At 40.9% G+C, this 17,799-nt stretch overlaps 1 protein-coding gene across 1 annotated transcript in view; it reads left to right on the top strand.

The window, feature by feature from the left end:
- Nucleotides 1-17,799, top strand: part of OSBPL10 (oxysterol binding protein like 10) — a 451,647-nt gene that overhangs the window by 253,406 nt on the left and 180,442 nt on the right. The window lies entirely within an intron of this gene.

Genomic DNA, 17,799 nt, shown 5'->3' with positions numbered 1-17,799 from the left:
CACATAAAACACATATCACTGGATAGCCCTGGGTCCCATCTATGATTCCTGCAAATAGCGGGGCTATCGGATGTACAGAGCCCAATAAATCATTGTCTAAATTCTGAGGCTCGAGGCTCTGTACATCCCCAAAATTAGTTCCATAGAGTTGCTTGATTTAGTCCAGTGAATACAAACTTCGCACCTAAACCAAGTAACAACCTATCAGCTGAAAGGCGCGAAGCCAATTCGCACAATCAGCGCACAGGGAGAAGAGGGGTTTCGCCGCCTAATCAGAAGAAAGTACTCGAAACTCAGTTGCACCAATCGCCGCTCAGAGAGGAGAGGGGTTTCGCCGCCCAATCAGAAGAAAGGGCGCAAAACTCGGTTGCAGCAATCGGCGCTTGGTTATGAGAGGGGTTTCGCCACCCAATGAGGAGAAAGGGCACGAAACCCCATTTGAGAGGGCGCTCCTTCTCCAATTGGTCGATTGCGCCCCGCAGCTACTTATCAGTGCTTACTCATGCCTACCAATCAGGAGAATGGCGCGAACCCAGTTTGAATGGGCGCTGCTTCTCCCATTGGTCGGTACGGACTTCCAGGCGGCCAGCGGGACCTCTGTGGTTGTGTAGCTGACTCAAAGTTCCAGGGATTCCGTTGGGGCTCGCGCCTCTCTCTGGGGCTACCTCCACTTAGGTAGCACCGGAAAGAGAGCTCCTTGGGCAGCTCCGAGCCTTGCCTCGCAGCTCCCGGGTAAGGGAGTAGTGATTACAGCTCAGTTAGGAGCAGATAGGGTGATCCAAACCTCCAGTACCTCAACAGTGTCCCCACCAACCTCAGGAACTTGTTCATGGAGTCCCTGTGTGAAGACCCTGCAAGGTAAGCGTATCCTTTCGGGATATGAATGCTCCCCCTGTGTGGCGTTCGTCTATCCGAAATGGCGGCCACTCAGGGGAGCACTCATTAATTACTTCCCTTGCGGTTTCACACTCATGTTGCAGGTGCGAACGTTCTGATGGATTGGCGTGAACATTCTAATGGGGCACCGGGGTGGTCCGCGTTTGGGAGACAAACGGGTTCCATTTGCATGAGTGCTCCCGAACGTTCAACAGGGAAAAATACACGAAATACAAGGGGAGACGTACAATACACAGGGGAAAACACACGAATGAGCAGTGGGTATGGTACTCAGTGACAGCGTCCCACCACAGTTATGAAGTTAAATTGTTCTAAAACTTCTAAAACAGTTTGACTCCTCACAATGGTGGAAGGCCACCAGGACACTTCTGATTGGTGTTTTTTTTTTTTTTTTTTTAACAGAGCATATAGTGAAAAAAAGCAGAAATATATAAACTGATTTGTCAAATGATAAAAAAAAATCTGTTTGGTGAGATATTTGTTCTAACACTTTATATTTAGAGAATAGAGGGTCACTATAGATTAAACTTGGTGGTTTGCCACTTGCCAACTTGTCACTAAGGTCTAAAGGGTTCCTCCACCAGTGACAAGTTGGCAAGTGACAATCCACCGAAGAGCCTACTGAGTACTTGTTAGTGGGGATTATTATATTTAATATCCGGGCTGCAGAGAACAGTGGGTTCTGAACGGCTCAGTTTCATATTTTAGCACGAGATATAACAACTCCCAATGCAGATTTTCCATAGTCCCCTCTACTAATGCCCTCAGTTATATTATTACAAATTGTTGTAATTATGTAATAATTTAACATACAACAGGAAGAGTTTTGAAAAGCAAAGAAATATATAAAGACTATTCATGGACTGAAGACCCCTGTTCTTATGCTAAACATCTGCCAACTAATGTTAGCTGAACTCAGCAAGCAAATTGTTCACTTGAATGGCGATCTTACACTATTGCTGTGGCCAGCGTTTAACTGTATTTTGTACCTAAATCACAAGACTTACAAAATATACTGCAAATCCACATGCTCTTTTAGAGAGTTGTATTCTAAACAAAGCACAGTTTACAATTTGACATTATAAGCGGAGTCCCGAGGTAATATTTATTACTATTTAGAAGTCAGTGCAATGGAATTATAAACTTTCTATATGAGGATCAGTCATTTGTGGAAGTAGTATCTTTTTTTTAGATATTGCAGTTTTGTAAGGCTGTTTAAACAACCTTTTGCAAGATAAGGGCACTGTAGTGTCAGGAACACAAATATGTATTACTGACACTATACGTCTAATATCACTATATAGGCCCTCAGCCTGCCTGGCAGGAAAGTAAAAGGGTTAAAACTCACCTTTGTCCAGGGCTACGTGCGTCTGGTCCTGCCCCCGATCTGCCTTCTTGGCTGCCATAATCAGAATTGATCATCTCAGCCAATCACATATCCTATAGGAAAGCAGTGAATTGACTGAGATCGGATGTTTACTAACCCCTATACTTAACAAACATGATTTTTGAGGTGTTGTCAATCATTATTAGCAGCTCTGTCCTTTGCATCTTGCCGTCAGCATAGGAGAAGCATACAAATAAGCCATTAAATGTGACATTTGACATGATGTATGAAAGTGTCCTGTTCTGAAAAGTGGTCTAAAGTTGTAAAGTGAGTCGACTCAACCATGCAATGTGCATTCTGGTTCTACTGGTTTCCATGGTAATTCAATTTTTTTTTTTTTAAATGGGCTAAATTAAAATAATTGGAGCATCTTGTGAAAAAAAAGGTTAAATGAGCACTCCAAGCTGAATAATTGCTATAGCCCTCTGTAGTGGTTATGGTGCCAGGAGCACTCTGGCGCACTCCCAGTGTGAGTAATTAAGAAATGTTTGACAGAATGCCTGGAGTCTTGTTGTTCCCTATTCTGGAGATGTTAGATCCACTGAACTAAGCCTTGCTGTGCATGGCCGGCTGAGCTGAGCACATATCTGCCACGCTCAGTATAGATTGAGTCCGGCTAGAGAGGAGGCAGAGGAAGTGCTCCTGGGTGAATTCCAGGTAAGTTGTCGAAAATGTCTCAATTGGTTTGACTACTTTCCCTTGGGAGGCGCTAGGGCATTCCTGTAACCATAACCACTGCAGTGAACTGAAGTAAAGGAATAATGTCAAAAAAATAATAACATAAAATTCACTGTATTAACCAATGCAGATCTATATTCTTCCATAGCACTGGTAAGTGCAACAGTTGTGGGACCCATTTGTGTCTCCTACGTAAGGGGCGTTTATTTTACGCCAGGATCATTACTGGTAGAAGGTACAGTTAGTAGAAATATAACTTACTGTTGAAGGTATGTATATAGGACAGACAGAGGTGTCTTAGTTCCCTGCTGGTGGCGATTGTAAAAGTTAATGCTCTGTTAAAACCCAAAGCATTTCTGAGCATCCTCCTCTCCCCAGTGTGTATAGATCCAAATGCATTGATGGCTCTATGCACATGGGAAAGTGTAGCTACCTGTGCTTCATTGGTTTTTCATTTAGATGAACTGCTAAATCAGGTAGAAATTCTGCTGTCTCCGCGCTCTGTAGTGTTCTTGCTGCCAGAAAAAGTAAAGAGAAGAAGCACCGTTTAAAGTACCAATAGATATTTCTTTAGAAGTGTTTGCTGGTCATCTGTCAAGAATATCTGCATAACCATTGCAAACGTTTTGCAACTATCTACTCCCTGACAATGTACAGCGTGATGACATTCAATACACATAAATAGCAAGCCCCTTGCTCAGTCAGTTGGTACTGCACTCAGTGGTAGTAAAACAGGTGGAGTGGCAGACTATGTGTAATACACATTTCTTGTTGACCTGAAATATACCATGTAATAGCCAAAAAGTCCAGTTGAGTTTAAGTGCTTAAATCAGAGCCCATTATATAGTGAAGAGACACACTGATGATAGTAACAAAAAAGGGGGGTAACCCCTAATAGTTAACATTAGAATAAAAAAAGAAAATAAACATTAAAAAAAAATCTACCAATAAGTGACTCTCTTAATAAGAGAGTAGCAAGAATTAGTAGAAAATAAAACTTAACTTTTATTATATCAAGTGTTAAAAAAGATCCATACATAATAAGGAATAGGATAAAAATTAATACGGTGCATTCAGTCCTCCCTGTATGTACAAAGCTTAGAAAGGAACAGTGTGTATTTACAAAATTATGTTGAAAACTAATATAATATTGATACACTGTTTGACTAGTGTACAAGTCAAGAGGCTTCCTACGAATAGAAAAACGGGGGAAAAGGTGCTGCTAGACTTTGCGCCTGTTTCAGTGAGAGAGTCTAATGTGCCTTTGTGGGCACCCCTTACAAAAGCCAGCTCTCACACTAAGCCACCCGCTACTGCTACGAATATAAAATATAAGGAAATAAATGAGTGATGTCAAGGACTGAACGTCCAGTCAAAGGATGCTTTTTCTCGGAGTGTTAGTTTCCCGTTGTAAGATTTGCGGCAATGAATGCTGACACCTAAGGTATACCGAGTTAAGCATCCAGGGGCTCTTATAGAGGAGCATTGGGGAGGCGATGTGCATGCGCTGGGAGTGCCACACACATCCAATGCTTCTCATAGGCATACATTTAATGCTATCCCATGAGCTACTGCATCACAAGGTTTTTACTCTGCTAGTGCAGCAGAGGCGCCTCAAGTGGCTGTCAGGAAGACAGCCACTAGAGGGTTCGTTTTTTTAAATCTGCAATGTAAACATTCATGTTTTTACAATACTGCAATGTCAAAAAGACAGGACCACTGCACCAAGACTACTTCATCAAGATGAAGTGGTGTGGGTGACTTTTGTGATCCTTTAACAGAGGTAGTATGCACGAGTGTGTAGAATAGCTAGAGGCAAGCCAATCTAAAAATAAATACATTGTTTTGGCTTATTTGCATATCTCTAGGGTCTCTCTACAACAAAAGGGTTAGCCATACGTGGACTCCTTGTTTACTGTGCCTTTGCAGGGTATCACTTGACCACATTGACAAGGCCAAAAGAAGGCTGAAAACTAATATTTATAATTGCTATATTTATTGTGCAGAGGGATCTTGCTGACATTTTGGATCTGGACCATCTTTGTCGTTATCAGACTGATATGTGATATATGTTCTGTCTGTAAGGGCACAAGGTAAAATGTGTGAGATCTGAGTGTGGAATAAATGATTTGTAAGCTTCTAAGAATTTGCCCATTCTCAGCATTGTCACAAACTCTCTTTTTGGTTTATAGGACATAGAAACGCAATGCATTTTGTGTTACTCAAGTGTGACTTTGGACACATACACTCCACCAAGTAGCAGTTGTGCCCCCAACATCTGTTTAAGAGCTGCCTGGCACCCACACATTCACAAAAGAGCAAATAAGCCTAGAATCGTAGCAAGAAAGGTATATATGCAGGCTGTCTCCTTGTGAGTGTTCATGTTTGATTAATGATGTTTATAAATGGGCAGTTATGTTAATGAACATTGCCCTTTAGAAAAAAAAAAAGGATAATACTGTCTAGTCTGCTCTACAATGGATAATCTACACATGTATTTGGAGAATGCCTTCTAAATATGCATCAAAAGTAGAATTCTGGTCTTTCATGAGAAGTGTTATGAAGAACCTCATCCCTATAGACAAGCATAGCTTGAGGCTGTTTTGTGACTTTATTATCTTTAGCTTGCTATCATTAAGACAACCCTGAATTCTGCAGATTCTAAATTCTACAGAATGTCAGGTTATCCATCTGACGCTGAACTAAATGTGGGTCATTACAAAACGCAATGTTCTTAATCATACAAACACACATCAACAAAAATGGCTGTTGAAGACAATTTGTTCATGTTAGGATGGCCTGTATCAACGCATACTGAAATAAAGCAAGACTTAAAATGTCAGATTTGAAGCAGTTCTGTAGAATCATAGGTTATAGGATGTTATGTATTATTATAACTTTCAGTATAATAATAGTCTGTGTGTTAAATATGTAAAAAAGACAAAGTAAAGGAGTTAATATTTTTTCCGAACCACTGAATTGTGTGTTTCCGAATTTTTTTTCTTGGGCACAGCAAGCTTGATAAATCATTTCCGCCAATATCCCAGAATGCCCTTTTTGAATCACAATTCATGCTTTGGTATGCATGCAAGTGAATGGAGTTTATAACTTTGTATTTATAACCCTTCAAGATGCCTTTGTGAAGCAAAGCTGCTGGAACACCCAAGGAAAAAATCCTCTGTGGGCATTTGTCCAGTTTTAGACAGCAGTACCTTGATGTTTGTTCTAAATGGGACAGGAGAGTTGGATGCCCTATCTCTTCTGTCTTTCTAAGCGATTTTCTTGGATCCCCATTTTCTCACTGAGTCACCTCTTTTACCGGTGGGAATTAACCAATTCAGAGACACCTTCTACTCCGCCAGTAGTCTATGCTTCCTAGATTTGTAATGTGGTCTCCTGAGCAATAACATGACGGATGTCTCTAAGACATTGACAGAAATAGGTTAAGTGAAGACTCCAATCAATTCTGGATATTCTGACTGATTTAAATCTTCTCATTGATCAGTTCAGCCTACAGATCTCTACTCCACGGAATCCAACCAACCTCCTACTCACAACTTTTGCGGACAGCCATGAATTTTTACTAGTCCCACCTAGAACCCTATAAGGTGGAAAAAATTTCAAACAACTTTGAGTCCATGCAAGAATTAAGTGCAATGCTTGTCTTGAAGTACTTCTGAGGAAGTTCCTCAAAAGAAGAGAATACTGCCCAAAGATTTGCAGACTTGGAATTGTATTAGTTGCCAACTATGCCCACCTCTTATTTTCAGCCTGTACTCAACTAAGGAAGGGGATTGGGAAAAGAGGTCTACCATGTGCTCCAGGACTGACCTGTTCCCAGGTGAACGTGTAGGACTCCATGATGCAGATAGTCACATATACTCAGCCTCATATTGTATCTTTTTCTATACTTTATGTGTAGAATATGACTTAGTCCAACATATGGTTTAAGTTTTGTTCCTGTTAAGTTATAACCAGGGGTCAAGTCCTGGGTAAAAAAGTGCAGGAACTCACCCAAGATCCACTCCCCGCCCCCTCTCCCCCCAAAAAAAATGATACGCTTGTATGCCAGGGCTGAGGAAGGGGACAGGAACTGAGGAAAGGGACAGGAACTGAGGGGCTGAGGAAAGGGACAGGAACTGAGGAAAGGGACAGGAACTGAGGAAAGGGACAGGAACTGAGGAAAGGGACAGGAACGGAGGAAAGGGACAGGAACTGAGGGGCTGAGGAGGGGGACAGGGGCTGACGAAGGGGGCAGGGGCTGAGGAGGGGGGCAGGCACTGAGGAGGGGGGACAGGGCCTTAAATAGGGGGACAGGGACTGGGGAAAGGGACTAAGGAGGGAGACAGGGACTGAGGAGGGGGGCAGGGACTGAGGAGGGGGGCAGGCACTGAGGAGGGGGGCAGGCACTGAGGAGGGGGGACAGGGCCTTAAATAGGGGGACAGGGACTGGGGAAAGGGACTAAGGAGGGAGACAGGGACTGAGGAGGGGGACAGGGACTGAGGAGGGGGATAGGGACTGGGGAAAGGGACTAAGGAGGGAGACAGGGACTGAGGAGGGGGGCAGGAAATAAGGAGGGGGGACAGGGCCTTAAATAGGGGGACAGGGACTAAGGAGGGAGACAGGGACTGAGGAGGGGGCAGGAACTGAGGAGGGGAGACAGGGCCTTAAATAGGGGGACAGGGACTGAGGAGGGGGACAGGGCCTTAAATAGGGGGGCAGGGACTGAGGAGGGGGGACAGGGCCTTAAATAGGGGGACAGGGACTGAGGAGGGGAGACAGGGCCTTAAATAGGGGGACAGGGACTGAGGAGGGGGTCAGGGCCTGAGGAGGGGGGACAGGGCCTGAGGAGGGGGGACAGGGCCTTAAATAGGGGGACAGGGACTGAGGAGGGGGGACAGGGCCTTAAATAGGGGGACAGGGACTGAGGAGGGGGGACAGGGCCTTAAATAGGGGGACAGGGACTGAGGAGGGGGGACAGGGCCTTAAATAGGGGGACAGGGACTGAGGAGGGGGGACAGGGACTTAAATAGGGGGACAGGGACTGAGGAGGGGGACAGGGACAAAAAACAAACAAACAAAAAACTAAAGTGCCTTCCCCCTCCCTGAGGCTTACCTTGGGCCAGGAGGGGTGGGACAGGATCTGGAACCTGCAGCCTGCAGTCAGTGGAGTAAGCCGGCCTCTCCTGATGATGTCAGTAGGAGGGGGCGTGACAATCTCTGCTCTTCTATCAGGACCGCTGGGGAGCAGAGGAAGTCACGCCCCCTCCTACTGACATCATCAGGAGAGGCTGGACGACTCCACTGACTGCAGGGGGAGAGGTGAGTTTAAAAATCCGAGTCCCCAGTCAGAGGCAGGGGATTCGGATTTGTGCTCCCCCCTGCTCTGGCAGCTGCTTGTGCCAGCCCTGGGTCCTGCAGGACTAGTAATGAGAACGGCGTTCCTGCTGTGGAAAAAGTGCAGGAACGCCGTTCCCACGCGTTCCTGCAGGACTCGAGCCCTGGTTATAACTCTGTAACACTATATCACTGCACAATAAAAATCTAAATTAAAAAATAAACGCACTGGTTTAAACAGCATTCCGTTGCTAAGAGTTCCTGCAGAAAGACATGATGAAGGCATTTTGGGGCAATTGTGGAGAACTGCTGTGCCCAAAACAGAATGTACTTTGTTAAATGTGGGTGATATTTAAAAACACATTTCATAATAAAGGGAATGAGTTACACAATAATAAAGTACAGAATGTTTAGAATATTTTGAAATGTAGTTTAATAATGCACATACACTGATCAGCCACAACATTGCTTAATATCATGTATGTCCCCTTCATGCTGCCATAACAACTCTGATTCATAAAGACATTGTCTCAACAAGACTTCTGAACATGTCCTGTGGTATATGCCACCAAGACATTATCAGCAGATCCTAAAGTCCTGCAGGTTGTAAGATGGAGCCTCCATAAATCTGATTTGATGTTCCAGTAAATCCCACAGAAGTGCTCAAGCAGATTGAACTCATTGGAATTCGGAGGCCAAGGCAACACCTTGAATTATTTGTCTTGTTCCTCAAACCATTCCTAAATAATTCTTGCAGTGTGACAGAGTGCAGTTTTCCTTCTGAAAGATGCCACTGCCATCAGGGAACTCTTTCATTGCTGTGAAGGGATGTACATGGTCTGCAACAATCTCTAGATAGGTGGTATGTGTCAAAGTAACATCCACATGAATACCAGGACCCAAGGTTATCCAGCAGAACACTGCCCAGAGCATAACACTGCCTTAGCCGGCCTGCCTTCTTCCCATAGTGCATCTTGCTGTCATCTTCCAAGGTAAATGACGCACAAGGCCATGCACGTGATCTAAAAGAAAACATACTTCCTCAGTTCTGATGCTCACTGAAGATACTTTCGGTGGTAGACAGGGGTCATCATGGATACTCTGACCGGTATGTAGCTATGCAGCCCCATACACAGCTAACTATGATGCACTGTCTGTTCTGACACCTTTCTATAATGGCCAGCATTAAGTTTTTCAGCAATTTGAGTCGCAATAGCGCTTTTGTGTGATCAGACCAGACGGACTAGCCTTCGCTCCCCACATGCATCAGTGAGCCCTGAACGCTCATGTCCCTGACACCAGTTCACCAGTTGTCCTTCCTTCCACCACTTTTGGTAGGTACAAACCACTTCATACCGGGAACATCCCACAACACTTGCTGTTTTGGAGATGCTCTGACCCAGACATCTAACCTTCACTATTTAGCCCTTGTCAAAGTCTCTAACATCTTTTTCGGATGCCCATTTTTCCTGCTTCCAACACATGAAATGTGTCATTGTAAAAATATAATCAACATTATTAACTTCACCTGTTAGTGGTTTTAATGTTGTGGCTGATCAGTGTATGCTGTGCTCATATTGAACTTTTGTCTGGTGTCCCAGAAAGTGGTATACCAGAGAATAAGTCTGGGACACCGGGAAAAGGGCAATAATCAGTGTAGTTCTGCTGAATCTAGAACAGTTGGAGATCTGGTTTGTATTACTGCCTTGGTTAGAAAGTAGGTGATATGTGCCAGACAGTCTTATTACTTCAAGTGATTGAAGTGGGAGCTGAGCATATCTCATAAACCCCCTGCAGCAGTGTCTTAATGCTATATGTATGCATAATACAAGCTATCACAGGATGTTTCTAAAAATGTTTGGAAACTCAAAATGCAGGGAGGTGCATATGGCTGGCTTCGGCTAACCTCTCTACCACCAGTGCCCGGGAAAAAAACGTTCCTTACATTAAAGAAGAGTTTATGTGTACTTTATTCCGTAAGCAACAGATGCCAGATCATCAAACAAAATGTTTATTTCTGAAACTGTAGGAATGTGTTATAATTTGCTCTACGTATTCTACCCTAGTTACACACAGTAGATAAATTCCAAGTCCTTACCATGGAACTGGGTCATCTGTCGCCTAAGCCATTACAAAAGTATAGGATTTGCCAATATATCACTTGCAGTTTGCTTTATCAGTACCCATAACGTTGGAGAGTGTGCTAGACTCTTAGAATATTGTAGAGTATTACTTACCATTCGTTACCTGATCACTCTAGAGCTTAAATGAATTTAATTCTGCTAACATGGTACATTCATCTCAGATAAGAATTGTAATTATATTTAAGTGTGAGGTAGCGTGTTTTGTTCCAAGCCATTATGTGTTCTTCTTTACTGAATGCGGCTCACTTGAATTTTCTATGGGTTCTTTGATTTTAGTGTACTGTGATGAATATTTTGAAAATGGAAATTTAGTATAATTTTCTATTAAACATCGGTTTGATAATGACCTAAAAATGTTTTTTAAAAATGCTAATAAAGAATCCATTGTTTTTCCCCAAGCTTTCAAAAACGTAATTTCTTACAGTGTATAATTTAATAATTAATAATCACATAAAAATATTTAAGCACATACAAATATGAAAACATGCGAATAAAGAGTCTATTGTTTTTTTTTTTTCCCCATGCTAGCGAAAAACGTAATTTCTTAATTTCTCTCCTTGTGATAGAGGGATGGCCATTTAACAGGCATTCCAAGCACATATAACCAATTGATGTGACAAACTGGAAGAATCCAAAGCACCTAAAGAACACCTCCTTAACTTACAATCACATTGAAAACAAGTGAAAACAAGATCCATTATCAGTTCTTGTATGGCATGACCATGCATTGCTTCCTGAAGTCGTGTTCTTATCACTAGGCTGTAGGATGATTTATCTACGTTGAATTTCCACAGCTCTTTTGGCACATCACTTAGCACTTGCAATTCTTACAGGACTGCAAACAACTATGAAGTAACAGGACTGGCTGTCTGATTGACAGTCAGGGAGTTGTAACAAGTTTAATTTATAAACGTGTTGATTTCTTTTGAAACTGCACTTTTATGAAATGGAAAAAAAGATATACTCTTCACAGATAAAGCTGAAGTACTTTAAGTCTTTGGAGAGTTCCTTTAAGATCTTATAAGGACTTCTCTGGACATCACACCATTGAATATATGTATGAGAATCATATGTCAAAGTCACATAATCATATGACAAAGAATCATATTAAAAAGTCACAAAATATATATATATATTGTTTTAAGCCGTTTTTTCCATGTGAAGATCCATTTTTTTAAAGTGAATATTAAAGATTTATTGATTGGCATCACATTCCAGTCCAAGCATTTCTAAGGCACACATTGCCAAGAGCAGCATAGGAGAATCATAGGGTAGGTGGAGGTGAAACAAACCTTCTCATGTGTTTACTTTCTCAATGCGCTCTATATGCTCATTAAAATGGTCTGGGTGCAGTGTCCCAGTCCTCCTTAGTCCTGCAAAGTAAATCATTGCAGTTTTATAGAAACACCATAATGATATTGCATGACTAAGACTGCCTCTGGTGGCTGTCAATCAGACAGCCACTAGAGTCACTTCCTGCTTGCTAGGTGACTTGTTTGTCTAACTCACATTGGACGTCCTCACGCTCTGCATGGGGACATCCAGCGTCCATGAAATACCCATAAATGCTTTTGATGTAATGGGGAGGGCAATATGCGCTCGCTGCTCAACTTGGATGGTGTCAGAGATGTCTGGCCACCAACCCAGCTGTGAGGGAGAGCGTTGCTAGAATCTGGTGAGTACCATACCGGGGTGTCAGAGAGAGCTTATAGTGTAAGGAATACATATTTGTATGCCTTACACTATAAAATCCCTTTAATAAAATGGGATGGGCTATATAGATGGGTGTGGAAACCAAGTGACAGGACCCACTCACCCATGCAGGGGCCAACACTAATAAACAATACCCCCGCAGCACTCCCACCCAGTATCCCCTCCCCTTTCTGCTACACCTCACCTCATCCCTTATTTTCCTTCTCCTCTTCCATTAATCTTTTCTCCCTTTCTCCCCCTTTTACTTTCCTCTTTCTATTGCTACCTGTCACTTCTATTGATAAAACAAATAAAAGAAAGTTCAGGACGATGCTAGTTGAAGTTGTATCACCCTGCTACCACTTAAGTAAGCCAAAGCACAAAGATTAGGACAAGGCCTGCAATGTAGATCATGGCAAGGCCTTCAATGTTATTAAAGGACCACTATAGGCACCCAGACCACTTCAGCTTAATGAAGTGGTGTGGGTGCCAGGTCCGGCTAGGTTTAGCCCTCTTTGCTGTAAACATAGCAGTTTCAGAGAAACTGCTATGTTTACCTATGGGTTAATCCAGCCTCTAGTGGCTGTCTCATTGACAGCCGCTAGAGGTGCTTCCGTGCTTCTCACTGTGATTTTCACAGTGAGAAGACGCCAGCGTCCATAGGAAAGCATTGAGAATGCTTTCCTATGAGACTGGCTGAGTGCGCGCGCGGCTCTTGCCGCACATGTGCATTCAGCCGATGACGGAAGAAGAGGGAGGAGAGTCCCAGCGCCGAGGGAGCCCGGCGCTGGAAAAAAGGTAAGGAATTAACCCCTTCCTCCCCCTTCAGCTCCACGGGAGTGGGACCCTGAGGGTGGGGGAACCCTCAGTCCACTACAGTGCCAGGAAAACGAGTATTGGTCCTTTAATAGTAAACCTTAATGTTATCTCACAGTCTGTACAGGAGAATGCATTGTTGACAAACTGTTTCATATTGTAATAACAGTGTTCCTGTGATATGACAAACCATATTCTATTTTTTCTGTAATGCTGAATCTTTAAATTCAGAAATAAAGTATTGAAAAAAAAATAATAATATTGGATGGGAAGCTAACAGCCAAGAGGGCTTCCCCTCTCAATTTGAGAGAACTGTATTTCTCTCATAGTGAGTTATAGGGAATCAGTGACCAGTGCTTCTCTGTGAGAAGAACCTGATTGGGCCACATCTCTGGCATGGATGGATGTGTTTTATAATCCGGGTAGGATTTGGAAAAACACTTTTCTTTTTACAGTATTTTCTAAAACATTTTTTTACTGTGGATATATTTCCATATGCTGGATGTTGGTCTCATTGTACTGAGGAGGAACATCAAAAATTAAATTAAACAACAAAAAAACTATTTCATTGCAAGATACCAGGTGAGCATTAGCGTTAAAATTAGTTTTTTTTTGCAATTTTCACACACAAACAAATATGAACACTAACTTTGGCCAGTGTTTGTGACTAAGTGGCTACCAAAAAAGACTGGACATACCCCCTTTGTAATACCTTGGGTTATCTACTTTTGCAAATGGTATGCCATCATGGGGGTAATTCTCATTCCTGGGCTACCATACGGTCTGAAAGGCAACAAGACCAGTCTGGCAAATTTCAATGTGTGTAAACAGAAAAATCTAACATGCTATATTTGACCCTGTCTCTTTCCAAAACACCATAAAACCTGCACATGGGGGTGCTGTTTTACTTGTGAGACATCCCTGAATACAAATATGTGTATTTTATTGTAGTACAAGCAAACAGTATTATGCTATTCACAATTAAAATGCCATGCAGAACTAAAAAAATAACAACATTTCTTAATTTCACTATTTTTTATATTTCATTCATATTAAATTATGTTTCATATATAAATATTTGAAATGACATAAAAGCTCTGTTTCTCCTGAACAAAATGATATATAATAAGTGTGGGTGCATAATGATATGGAAAATGTGAATTCTGGTTGAACAGACATATAGCGCAAATTCAAAGTTTTGTTTACGTTTTGTTTTAATCACAACTTGTACAACTGCCTCAGTCCTTAAGGGGTTAAAGAGTCACTATAGGTACCAAAGCAACTTTAGCTTAGCGAAGTAGTTTTGGTGCATAGATCATTTCTCTGCAGTCTCACTGCTCAATTCTCCACATTGTATATTTTACACTTTTTAGCAGCAGTCACACCTCCCTTTTATAATTAGCCACGGCTTCATCCCATATTATTGCTAGATTACTCATGATTGCATAGACCATCTTCTAAAAAACGTATGCACGAGTGCACGCACATTTCGACAACCCTTCCATAATTCTGCACACCTCAGGGGTTAAATTATTTGCAAAGTTTGCTCAGGCAGTCCCAGCAAAACTAGTCATAAAATGGAGACCAAAATCTAAAAACGATAGATAAAACCCATAGATAACTTTTAGTAACCTATTAGGTTGTTAGGAAAAAAAATGTGACAGTTCTACTTTACAAACATGGCGGAATTGTGCTAGCCACATGGCTATAATATGTACAATTAATGAATTATTTAACATTCCGTTCTTACCTCCACAGTTTTGGTATCGAGGTGCCTAGGATCCACTATTTCAGACGCATTAGACTGAGTAACCATATATAAACTAATAATTGAAACTCATCTTGTGCTTCAAAGCTCTTAAGAAAATATTTGTCCAAAAACAAGAAATTTGCTTTGAGTCCAGCAACATTTTGATTTATAAATAAAATAATAGTAATTATAGTATATTTGTATGTTATATAAATTGCTAACTTATTAAACTAATGTAAATGCATTCCTACCACTTGGTGGTAGGCTTGTATCTAGCACTTTATATTAATGAAATAAAATAAGGCTTTACTCTATTTACATATACGTCAGGCATGTAATAAATTAATGAAAAAGACAACAGCTTGTGGTCCAACGGCATTCTGGAAGAGCAACAATAAGCAAAAGCAGAAAACGGCAAAACAACAAAAATAAATAGCTGCAAAATGTCTCGAGTACTAAAAAGGAAAGAAAGGGCTTTAAATTAATGTAAAAATAATACCCAGACGGATTTGTTATTAGCTAGACAGTATTTAGGAAGGGTGAAATTATTCATTTTGGGCATATGGAATAAACTCAACTTTAATGTTTTGTTTTTTTTTGTTTGTTTTTAACTTCTAAGTGAAACATATGATTGAATTTTTATATGCTGTCCGATAAGTGCATTATAAATTTTTTGGCGTATGTGTCTCTAACAGTTCCCTTAATAATTTACCAGAGCAGCACAAAAGACCATGAATCTTGAGCTGTATTGTTTTTAGTGATCAACATGCCTAAATCGACAATAATTGGTATCTACATCCTATTGGTATATACATTATAATAGTTCAAAATAAAATTCTGTGTTGGGCTAGGAGAGTGGATCCACTTGTAACTAGTAAGTTTAGAGGTTTACTCCAAGCACCATGGCCACTTCAGTGATTTGAAGTGGTTATGGTGCCTGGAGTTTGTATGTGCAGTATTTTGCTACACATAACTTTACTGTAACTTTACCTCTATCATTGTCATTGGTGCTGCCTCTCTATTCCACTCAGACCATCCTCAATGTCACACTTTCCATCAAGGGGGAGTGTTTCTTTTGGGGGGTTGTGGAGGGGGGAAAGGGTGTGGATGACCTGGGGCAGGGCACCACTGTAGGAAGGATTACTCTTCTTAAAACACTGTTTTTTGGTTGGAGTAGCGGTGTTGGGAATTCTACCATAGACAAGTATCCCATTTTATTAATCATATGAGAAGTAGATTATAAGATTTATTCAGATTTAAGATTTAAATAGATTTAATTATAATAGATAGAATTGATATAACAAATGTACTTCAAAATAACTGTGAATGTGTGGTATATAGCAGTGCAGATGGGATATGGCCATGGGGTGGACAACTTTACTGGTAGGTTCTGTCAAGCACAAAGACCAACACTATAAAACCTGAATACAAGACCTCATGAATAATAAATGACCTGTTGTGATGAGGCTTAATAGTGTAAGACTTTATATAAAGGCACATTAATATGGTTTCTATACATATATACAAGCCATTTCAATATCACACTACTCAGGATAAAGTTTTTGTTTTATACTGCACTGATACTGTAATTCATGCCATGTCCAGCTGATATCACAATATGTCACCAGTAGTGAGTCTCATCATAATGATCCTTTCACTGGATAAGTAAGTGGACAGGAAATGTGAAGCCATTTGTATCCAGATGTACCAGATTATGGAATCTCACCAGAGCAAGGTATCATTCTTTTGTATTCACAATCTTTGAAGAGAATAATTGAACTGAGAGGAGAACTGGGAGTTAGCAAATGGAAGGAGAAATAGGTTTTAGTCATAATAGAGGAGGCACAGAATGAAACTGTAAAACTGACCCCAGGGCTTTAGATATAGCTTTGCAAGCATATTGATTGTAATGGATATGGCTGTAAAGAGGATTGCGACTAGAGAATAGAACGTAGAACTGTGAGGAGAGACTATGGCTGGAGTTTAATATAAAATATAGAAATTGAGGTGATCTGTCAAATGATGTGCCCCTCCCCCCCAAACAAAATTAAAATGTGACCGTTGTTTGTAAAGTAATGTTACGGCCTATTTTAACATTTGTTTAGAAGTCAATAGGTTTTAGCTTTGGCATCCATTTTGAAATGTTAAAAAAATGCACTGTGCATTTGTTAAATAACTAAACTCTAGACTACATAACAAAAAACATTTTAAAACTGTTGTGGTGATAAACAGCTACGGTGTAGTCTGCCATATGCAATATTTTTGTTTGTTACATCTCTACCTGCAATATCTGCTTATGTGCTATATCCATGCTCTTATGATCGACCACCTCTATTGTTACATGCAGCTATATTGCGAATGTCGTGACTGTATTTGTCGTCAGTTGTTGTTGTAAAATGTCAGCTGTAGGCTTCATAGCCTATAGATTAACACATCCTCTCTAATAGAAAAATTAATCTTGGGTAATCTAAACATTTGCCGCATGTAGATTTATCTGTTTCTTGTATAATACATTAACATCTGTTTGAGAAGGTTTAGCTATGTTTGATAATTAGTCTAACAATAATCACTAGGGACAATCAAAGTGAAATGTTTTGTGTATACATAGCGTATTAGATACATGACAGTGTTCCTATTTTAAGCATGTATCTCCAGTGGAATAAGTGACTATTAAGTGCCCTTTGAACCGTTGCCTGTCAGCTAACAGAATAACAATTACATAGCATGCTGCAAAGAATGCTGGTTCTTTATTTAAATGCTTGTCCATTGAGACAGAAAATTAACAGGATTCTAACGTATTATCCAAGAAAATCAAAAAGATGTGTCAGTTTATTATTTTCTCAATAGTAATAAGCATCAAATATTAAAAACACCCAAAAGACTTTTCACACAGCAATGCCTTCTTTTCTGTCACATGAATATTGGCTAGACTTTTTCAGGTCTACGAATAATCTCAATGGGGCTTAAAGGGGAACTGTCACTTACCCAGATTTTTTTTTTTTTTATGAATTAAATTTTATTTAGGTTTTCAAGAATAAACTTGCAAACAACAAGAAAAGTAAACGTCTCAAGAGTGGTTCGGTGAAACACGCAGGTT

Source organism: Pelobates fuscus, chromosome 4 (genome assembly GCF_036172605.1).
Source record: "Pelobates fuscus isolate aPelFus1 chromosome 4, aPelFus1.pri, whole genome shotgun sequence".
In the NCBI taxonomy this organism is placed as follows: Eukaryota; Metazoa; Chordata; class Amphibia; order Anura; family Pelobatidae; genus Pelobates; species Pelobates fuscus.
This window is presented reverse-complemented; position numbering and strand designations above follow the sequence as displayed.